This window comes from Panthera uncia (assembly GCF_023721935.1).
Source record: "Panthera uncia isolate 11264 chromosome A1 unlocalized genomic scaffold, Puncia_PCG_1.0 HiC_scaffold_17, whole genome shotgun sequence".
Lineage (NCBI taxonomy): Eukaryota > Metazoa > Chordata > Mammalia > Carnivora > Felidae > Panthera > Panthera uncia.
The window spans coordinates 62028200-62038444 of record NW_026057577.1 but is presented as its reverse complement, the minus strand read 5'-3'; the positions used below and the strand labels follow the sequence as shown (position 1 = coordinate 62038444).

Sequence of the window (10245 nt, the reverse complement as noted above, 5' to 3'; positions counted from 1 at the left end):
GGTGGTGGCAGAGTGTCTGCAGAATTTTGGTCACCTTGCCAAAAATTAACTTGAACCCGCCTACTCTAAGGAGCAGTATTTGTTCCGTCTCTCTAGGTCATGCTTACATGTCAATAATCACCTCTCTTCTAGGAGCCCTGATCAAATTATCTCCTCCTCCAATTTGTCTGGATAATTCTATCCCAGCACTTTTCCTCTCCAAAATGTATATTTTACTTGCCAACTGATTGCTGCTGAACAGCTACTGCTGGGTTTCTTGGCTAAGGATCAGACTTTTGTGTCCAACCTTTAAGTAAAAAAAGACTTTACTGGGTTGGGACTTCCCAAAGATCACACAACTTCTGTTCAAAATCATGCTTCCCAGGTTGCAACCTTTTCCTTGGAGCTCCTCAGAGACACCTAGTAAGAAATTTAAAGACTTTTAAATACTCTTTAAAAAAAATTATTAGGTCAACTCTACACCCAACATGGAGCTCAAACTCACGACCCTGAGATTAAGAGTCACACCCTCTACTGCCTGAGCCAGCCAGGTGCCCCAAAGGCTTGTGAATACTCTTAAGGGTCTTCTCTTGTCTCCCTTGAGGAGCAGAACAGCAATTCAAACTACTTACTATCAGTCCTTTAGTATCTATGAGGTTAATATTTGCCTAACAACTTCAAATACAGTGACTGACCAAGCTTCTCTCTTTGCTGGAGTTCTGATATTGTACTGCACACTATTCATTACCGGTACCACAGACCTATTTCTCAGAGATTCATTTTATCTGAATCCTTCATTCATGACTGTATGTACTGGCCACTATCCTAGGTATTTCCAAAGCATTCTTTTCTAAGTGATTTCCAGCATATACACACATGGTAGTATAATATTTCCAAATTTAAATCTGTTTTCCCTATATGCACACCTTGTCTGAATTTAGTTCCCTGAACTTTTCCAGTTGTTTCCTCCAGGGGCCTCTTCCCTCTCCCAAGGCTGCACAGGGAAAAGTAGATGTGAATCATCCAACGCAGAAACATAAACAGAGCCTGAGAACAACGGAAGATAGAAAGATTCAGTTACGGCAGAAGAAGTTTTCCACTGGCAGAAGCTCTGGAAGGAAACTGTTGGGAGGAAGGTATATAACATGTAGAAAGAAAAAGAAAGTAAGGAAACCACTAGTCCCTGGAAGCTAACTTTTCGGGAATCTAACTAAATATGCAGCTGTTGCCTTTTGAGAACCATTCCCTTGAGAAGTCAGCCAGTTGCCCAAGTTTCCTTCAGTTTGTATTAACTTTGATCTAGACCAGAGAGACAGCCCAGAGCTCAGACCAGCCCTTTCCGTCAGCTTCTGAATCTGCTAGCTCTTTGCTAGCAGGAAATCTCAGGATTTGTGGAAGCTTCCGGAAGAGAGGGTAAAGGATGTTAGATCTTAGAAAATTTGTGAGTTAAAGAGGATACCAAGAGAAGTTCTAGTCCTCTGACCAACAGTGGAAGGTTAACAGTACAGTACCGTCACATAAATGGCATAATTTATATAAACACTTTGTATAAATGTGTAAGTGCCCCTTCTGAGTGAACCAACACAAGAAGGAACCATACTCAACAGAGAGATTACAGAAAGGTGCCTCCTCTGGGCAGATGAATTACAAAACGGCATATGAGAGCAAGTCAGATCATCAGGAGCTGGACTTCAGGGCACAGCCTGTGCAACTGCATCCAATATGCTGGCCATGGTGGGACTTCTAACTTCATGGACCACTCTTTATGTGGCTAGTTTTCATCCCTGAAAACTGAGTTTAAGTATTACCTCACCTTACCAGACACGGTCAATACTCGGTTCCTCAAAGTATTTGTAATGTTTCTGCCTAAATACTAATTTAAGACAATTATATCAAGATAACTTGTTCGTCGATCTGTTTCTCTCTCCAAACTATAAACTCATTAGACACAAAAACCACCAACCATTGATTTTGGGGCTTCCAGCACCCACTATAGTGCTCGCTACATAGTAGGATCTTACTACATGTTTGCTTAACTGCCTATCCCTTGCAAAGTTGTGGCATATTTACAGTAGCATTTGTTTCTCTGTTAAACACTTCTAAACAGAAGACGAAAGCTAAAGGTGAAGAGACTTCAGTAATATACAGACATCCCACTCAACAGATTTAGTGAAGAGTTTTTTTTTTTTTTAATGAGGCAAGTATAAATGGTAGCCTTTTGAATTATTAATGCACATGATCTCTCCTTTAATGTAAGTACATATTCGGGTGGATTCTTAGAAATAAAATCCTCCAACCTTAATCCATTCTGTGAAGTCATGTATTTCAGTGCAAATTTTGGAAATATCATGAAAGGCACTAACAAGATACAAGCGATTATTTTAACATCTGTATTTACAAGGTACATGTAGAGACTATGACCATTTTTTTTAAGCACACAAAATGCCATCACTACAATTGGTGGGATTGCACTGCAATTACAGGAAAAATAATCTGCCTATTAAATTTTTAGGTTTATAATTCATAACACAATAGTTAGTAAATGAAATATTTGAAAAAATCAATATCATGTATTGTTCCAAAAAGATGTGTCAGGAATTCCTAATGACAGCATACTTTGCAACCTCATGATCCGCTGGAGTCTATAAAGCTAGGGATGTGTAGAGCCCAGGACTGTCGTGACATTTTCATAGTGTTTTCAGTTTTTGTAAGTAGTCATTTACGTCAAAAAGTAATAAAGCATAAAAATGGTGCTATGGTGGCAGTGGTTTCATAAAACTGCCTCAACAATGAAATTAGCAATATACTGCAATGGTTTGATAGTCTATCTTTTTCAGATATTATCTAAATGCAACTTTCAAAACCCCGGGGAGAAAGGCATTTACATTTTAATTTTATGGGTGAACTATGGTAGGTTTAGTATACATTAATTGAAATTCCTGTATGCTTGGTCAACATGATAGCCAATGATTACCCAGACTTAATGTTTTTTAACTTTTTTCTGTTTTTTCTTCATAAAGATAAGGAAGAAAGGATGGGAAAATTAGTGAGCAAAACTTGCTAGGGAAAATAATCAGAATATTGTTTAAGAAAAATGGAAACTATTATACATGTCCTATAACAGGACATAGGTTTTATCAGTTATGGTATGGCCTTGCCATGGAGTCGACTTTGCATCCATAGGACAAATGCTGCAAAATGTATTTATCATCTTAAAAGCATGTACATATTTCGGTCGGTTTAAGAATGGATAGACTATAAACCTTGAAAATGTAAAAAGTAGTAATGTGCTTGACAAAAGCAGTATAAAGTTGTTTGATAGGAAGTAGCAAATTGTGTGCGCAATTCATTTCCTAATCATTTACAGCAGTCATTTAATTGATAGTATCTAAAGTTACATTTTCTGAATGACATTGTTTAAAAGATAACTCACTTTTATTTTAGAAGCCGTGGGCAAAATTATGCAGGAACAAACTGCACAAAAATTCTTTTTATTAATGCCTCTCTGAAATACTGCCTATTTTCATACTCAAACCTTTTAAAATTGTATTTTCTTCTCATGTTTGTACATTGGACTGATATGCTAATATATACACCTTGCCAAAGCTTTAGTCATAAAGCAATCAAAAAGACCAAAAGATAGTGTAGTTAAATAAACTGATTGCAATCATGTACAGAAATAGACTGAGTGTCAAACTGGGTATGAATGAAGAGCTAAAGGAGACGGTGGAACTTTAGGTCCTGAAGTGTGTATAGGATAAGGACAGAGAGAGCTTTGAAGGCATAGGAGATCCAGAAACAGCTCTGCTAACAGGGACCAAATTCTTTTGCCTTTCAGTAAAGAAATGTCTTGATTCATTGATTCTGCTCTGGTTTGGGAAGGAGGGGGGAAAATAGTGTGCAGGGTATCAGTGAGAAAGCAGAGATAAAAGAGAAGAAAACCCAGAAAATAAACAGATAAATAGTTGAAAAAAACCTCCATATGTACTCCATATGTACTCCAAGCACAACTGGATGAAACAGGTTGGCAGGAACCAAGCATTAATGGCAGGGTATAGAAAGAACTCTAAATGAAAAGGTGAATTGGGATTCAAACATGGAAGGCACAAAGAGATAAACAGAGTAGTAGATTTTAGCAAGTATGAATAATCACTTCTGGTTTTTAAGCTAGACTCTGGAAATATTTCAATGGTGCAAAATGAACTAGAAGTACAAAAGAGGGAGGGGAGAAACAACCTCTCCTAACAATCAAGGGACAGAGCTTGGTAACTTCTCTTTCATTATCTACAGCAACCCGATGAGGCTTATGTTATGGTTTTCAATTTACAGATGAGGAGATTAGGGCTCACTGATGTTAAATAACATGGTTGATCAAGGTTGGCAGGAAATGAGACTATTAAGATGCTGTTGAAGAGACAGGTTTCTCGGACGGTAGGATAAGGATCTCCAAAAATCCACTCCTCCATACAAGTAAAGAAAACATGGACAAAACTAACTTTCTCAGACCTCTGAAAGTTAACTAATACACGCCAGAATCCAAGGAGTGTTTATTCAAGAAAAAACAGTTAAGTTTTGGTAAGGGCAGTGAGCTTTGAGGTGAATTCTAACAAACATTTAAAGAAAAGTAAACTCCTATTCTTCTCAAACTATTCCAAAACATAAGAAAGGGAAGAAAACTTCCAAATTCATTCCATAAGGCCAGCATTACCCTGATACCCAAACCATATAAAGCCCACTAAAAAAGAGAACTACAGGCCAATATCCCTGATGAACATCAAAGCAAAAGATCTTCAACAAAATACTAGCAAATCATATCCAACAGTACACTTAAAAAGTCATTCCCCGTGATCAAGTGGAATTTACTCCTGTTTTTCAAGGGTTGTTCAATACCCACAAATCAATCAACATGATATACCACATTAATATAAGAAAGGATAAGAACCATATGATCCTCTCAATAGACACAGAAAAAGCATTTGACAAAGTACAAAATACATTAGTGATAGAAACCCCTCAACAAAGTAGGTTTAGTTTACCTTTTGTATTTTTTGCTTTCTTTCTCTTCATTAAAGGTGATAATGTCTTCGGTAGTGGCTACTCAGCAAAATCAGAAAAGAAAAAAGTAAAGTAATAAATGAATATTCCCATAATAAACAGTCTCCTGAATCATTAAGAATTTGAGTCACTTTTTACCTGTCTTTTTTTTTTAATTTTTATTTATTTTTGAGGGAAAGAGACAGAATGTGAGCGGGGGAGGGGCAGAGAGAGAGGGAGACACAGAATCTGAAGCAGGCTCCAGGCCCTGAGCTGTCAGCACAGAGCCCAATACGGGGCTCGAACTCACAAACCCACGAACCCCTGAACCCACGAACCCATGTACTGCGAGATCATGACCTGAGATGAAGTCGGACACTTAACCAACTGAGCCACCCAGGCACCCCTTACCTGTTTTCTTAAGCTAACAATTCTTCCAATGAACAAATGAGCGGTGCACCTACAGAGGAGAACTGGAGAAAAAAAAAAAAAACAACCACAGCGGATTTCTATTTATATTTAAATCTGAGCATGCCCTCTTCCACGCAATTCCCAGACAGGTGATTTAAACTTTGTAAATAGATGATGGGGATTAAGGAATGCACTTGTGATGAGCACCAGGTGTTGAATGAAAGTGCTGAATCACTATATCGTACAGCTGAAACTACTATTACACTGTATGTTAACTGGAATTTAAATAAAAACTATACACCAATAATGAAAGAACAGAAAGAGAAGTTATGGGATCGATCCCATTTACAACTGCACCAAAGCCAATAAGATACCCAGGAATAAACCCAACCAAAGAGGTGAAAGACCTGTACTCTGAAAACTATACAACAGTGTGGAAAGAAATTGAAGACGACGCAAAGAAATGGATAAACATTCCATGCCCATGAATTGGAAGAAGAGATATTGTTAAAATGTCAATACTACCCAAAGCAATCTACACATTCAATGCAATCCCTATCAAAATACCACCAGCATTTTTCACATAGCTAGAACAAACAATCCTAAAATTTGTATGGAACCACAAAAGACCCCGAATAGCCAAAGCAATCTCGAAAAAGAAAAGCAGTAAATAGGAAAAGCAGTGTGATCTACAGGTGTAAGGAAAAACCCAGTCCTTCCTGTGTTTCTTTTTTACTCTCACACTACCAGATTCCCACAGAACACTTCTAGTCACCTGATGTGTGAAGGTTTTCCCCACACTACCAAACAGCACTCAATTCTCGTGTGTGTGGAGGGCAATGCCCAGGAGACCAACTGAGTGTCCTACAATTTAACTCAAATTTCAACTCAATTCTGACATTTTCTACCTAGAGAGAGCAGCAAATCCCACAGATTTAAGAGTTCAGTCCTACAACCATGGCCCCCCTTAACTCCCAACTTCAGATGACAGTCATAAGTACAGGTTGTTACCAGGGCTAGAACAGCTTACAGAACTCAGAAACACTTTACTTACTTGACTACCTGTTTATTTAAAAAAAAAAAAATAGGTTTTATTCAAATTCCATTTAGTTAACATACAGTGTAATGTTTAGTTTCGGGTGATTGTATACACCCTGTATACAACACCCTGTCCTCTTCACAGCAAGTACACTCCTTAATTGCTATCACCTTTTTCACCCAACCCCTCTCCTACCTCCCCTCTGGTAACCATCAGTTTTTTGTCTGTAGTTAAAGTCTTGGGGTGCGTGGGTGGCTCATTCGGTTAAGCATCCAGACTCTTGATTTGGACTCGGATCATGATCTCACAGCTCTTGAGTTTGAGCTCCACTTGGGGCTCTGTGCTGACACTATGGAGCCTGCCTGGGACCTCTGTCTCCCTCTCTCTCTGGTCCTCCCTAGCTTCCTCTCTCTCTCTCTCTCTCTCTCTCTCTCTCTCTCTGTATCTGTCTCTCTGTCTCTGTCTCTCTCTCTCCCCCAAAGGAAATAAACATTAAAAAAAAAAGAATCTGTTTCTTGATTTGCCTCCCTTCCCCCCCCACTTTGATTACCTGATTATTATAAAATTTAGAAACAACCAGATGAAAGAGATGTAGAACAGGGTATGAAGGAAAGGCATGGAGTTTCCATACCGTTTCAGAGTGCACTTCTCTCCCTGAATCTCTACCTGTTCACGAACCTGAAAGTTCTTCAAACGCTCTCCTTTTGGATTTTTATTACAGCTTCATTACATAGGCTTGATTACATAGGCATGACTAAACAATCGGCCACTGGCGATTGATTCAAATTCCAGCCCCTCCCCTCTCGCGGGACGCCCTGGGGTGGGACTCAAATTTCTAATCCTCAAATCATGGTTGGTTCTGGCAACTATCCCCATCCTTAGGCACTGTCCAAAAGTCACCTCATTAACATAAAAAAAAAATCTTCATTGCTCTCTTCACTTTGGAAATTTCAAAGGTTTTAGGAGCTCTGTGCCAGAAACGGGGATGAAGAACAAATCTACATTTGTTATTATAAATCACAGTATCCCATTTAGGCTTATGTAAAACAAGTGAAATCTGCACCATCCCTCGCCCCACCTCTCCTTTGCTTCCTGGCTTAGGTGAATGGGCAGATGGTGGTTTCCTAAGCCAGAGCATCTCTTCTGACAAGGTCTCATTGCTTTGATGGCCTTTGAGTTGCTAAGCAACTCACCTTTCTCACCCCCAGGTCTGTCCCCATCACTGTTCATCAAACTCTGGCCCTGTCGTCTTACTCATTCCATAAGCCAAATACATACATATACATTGAATTTCCACATTCCGAGGTTCTTCCACACTTCAAGAATATTTTAGGGTTTTTTTTTTTCCTTAAATTTTACACAAATAATCTTGTAGCTGACATTGTTTAATCTCTTAACCATTTACCCTCCTTACAGGAATACCTTCTAATCCTTTTCTGAAGTTTAGCAGGTCTTTTTAGAGGTTCCCCCTGACACTTTCTCAAATTTTCAGATGGAAAATCTCTGCCTATTCAACAAAATGATAGCACATCTGATGTCATTTAACAAGTCCTGCCCCATAAAGGAGGTAGTACGTCCTTTTGTTTTCACAACAACCAGAATAAATAAGTTTAAAATGGGCCTCCTGGAGACACTTTAGCAACAACAACACACAACTCCAATGATGAGGATTCCAAAGATGCGGTAGCCAGGTGGGGGCTATTTTTGAACAAACACACCTCTCTCTGTCCCTCAAATTATACCACTGGCATTGCCTCCCACTCTGTTTATAAGTGGGATCACCCTACCTCAAACAAATTCACTAACATTTCTTATTAATAGATCTGGAAGAAGATTTGTACAGAGGAGCAAGTAAATTAGAATAGGAAAATATTTTTCTCTCCACCGTCAATGTGATTCAAAGATTCAATTAAGGACACTCTGTGGCTAAAATGAACAAATCAGGAGACTATAGATGCTGGAGAGGATGTGGAGAAACAGGAACCCTCTTGCACTGTTGGTGGGAATGCAAACTGGTGCAGCCGCTCTGGAAAACAGTGTGGAGGTTCCTCAAAAAATTAAAAATAGATCTACCCTATGACCCAGCAGTAACATTGCTAGGAATATACCCAAGGGATACAGGAGTGGTGATGCATAGGGGCACTTGTACCCCAATGTTTATAGCAGCACTTTCAACAATAGCCAAATTATGGAAAGAGCCTAAATGTCCATCAACTGATGAATGGATAAAGAAATTGTGGTTTATATACACAATGAAATACTACTTGGCAATGAAAAAGAATGAAATATGGCCTTTTGCAGGAACTGGAAAGTGTTATGCTAAGTGAAATAAGTCACACAGAGAAAGACAGATACCATATGGTTTCACTCTTATGTGGATCCTGAGCAACTTAACAGAAGACCATGGGGGAGGGGAAGGAAAAAAAAAGTTAGAGAGGGAGGGAGACAAGTCATAAGAGACTCTTAAAAACTGAGAATAATGCTCTTCAGATTGCATAAATCTTTCGCCTTTTAAAAACTGAGAATAAACTGTGGGTTGATGGGGGGTGGGAGGGAGAGGAAAGTGGGTGATGGCACTGAGGAGGGCACCTGTTGGGATGAGCACTGGGTGTTAGTTCCTCTCTAATTTATTTGACAATAAATTTCATATTAAAAAATAATAAAATAAAATAAAAATAAAAAATAAGGACACTCTGGACATGAAATCTAATTTTAGTTATGGAGTTTTTGGTCTTTTTTATTTTTATTTTGTTACTTTTAATTTTTTTAGTGTTTATTTTTGAGAGAGAGATAGAGAAAGAGACAGAGTGTGAGTGGGGGAGGGGCAAACAGAGGGAGATACAGAATCCAAAGCAGGCTCCAGTCTCTGAGCTGTCAGCACAGAGCCTGATGTGGGGCTTGAACTCACGAGCTGTGAGATCATGACCTGAGCGAAAGTCAGACTCTCAACCGATTGAACAACCCAGGCATCCCTTTATTTTTTTTACCTTTAAATAAACTTTATTTTTTAACATTTGTCAGATATTTGTCATTAACTTTCCACATGCTAGTCACTGAAAATAAAGTGGTGAACAAAATAACTTAGTTGTTGTCCTAGGGTAGCTTAGACCAAGGAAGACAAATATCAAAAAAGTCATAAAAACATGATGTAAAGGGGTTCAGGTTGCTAAGGAAGTATATGACACAGAAACTGAAACTATAATTCTGTGTGTGTGTCTGTGCGTGTGTTTGTGTTTTGGTTCCAAAATTTATTGGTATTGACTGCAGCACAATGTTCCATTTAACTGAAAATTTTCTAAGCCACTATCCCTACAGAAATATTAATAAGCATAATTATTCTAGATAATAAAGCTATAATTCTTAAGAGGAAAAACTTAGATATCATTTACTTCTAGATTTATTACAGTTTTCATACTTTATCATTCCTCTTGTGAAAAATATCATAAGAGAAGAAATGAGAGCAAAAGAGAATTTAATTGAGGTCCTTTTCAGATTCCTGTTCATATATAACTGCACTTTTAATTTCTAAATAGGGTTAGAACTTGGTAGGTAGTAATCTTACATATTCTAACTATAACAGCTTAATCTAGAGTATAATTTTAAAGAGACTGAAATTCAAAGACAGCATAAGCAGAAGTCTTCCAGTATTTTGACAGATCAAGTGAGTGGTTTTTCCCAAAAACTATTCCTCAAGTACAAATAAAAATAGCAGTGATTACAGCCCCTTTTACCACTGTGCTGGTAAACACTTCTAAAGAAGAGAAAATCATGCAATGTCTCTA

The 10245-nt window shown here is 38.3% G+C and overlaps 1 long non-coding RNA gene across 1 annotated transcript; it reads right to left on the bottom strand.

Annotated features, from left to right (window-relative positions):
- Positions 1 to 767: 767 nt before the first annotated feature.
- On the bottom strand, positions 768 to 7153 carry LOC125935807 (uncharacterized). Its single transcript, XR_007461798.1, has 3 exons — positions 7014 to 7153; positions 5016 to 5073; positions 768 to 1026 (listed from the first exon to the last, which is right to left on the bottom strand). It is a non-coding gene; the product is annotated as an uncharacterized LOC125935807 (long non-coding RNA).
- Positions 7154 to 10245: the final 3092 nt, after the last annotated feature.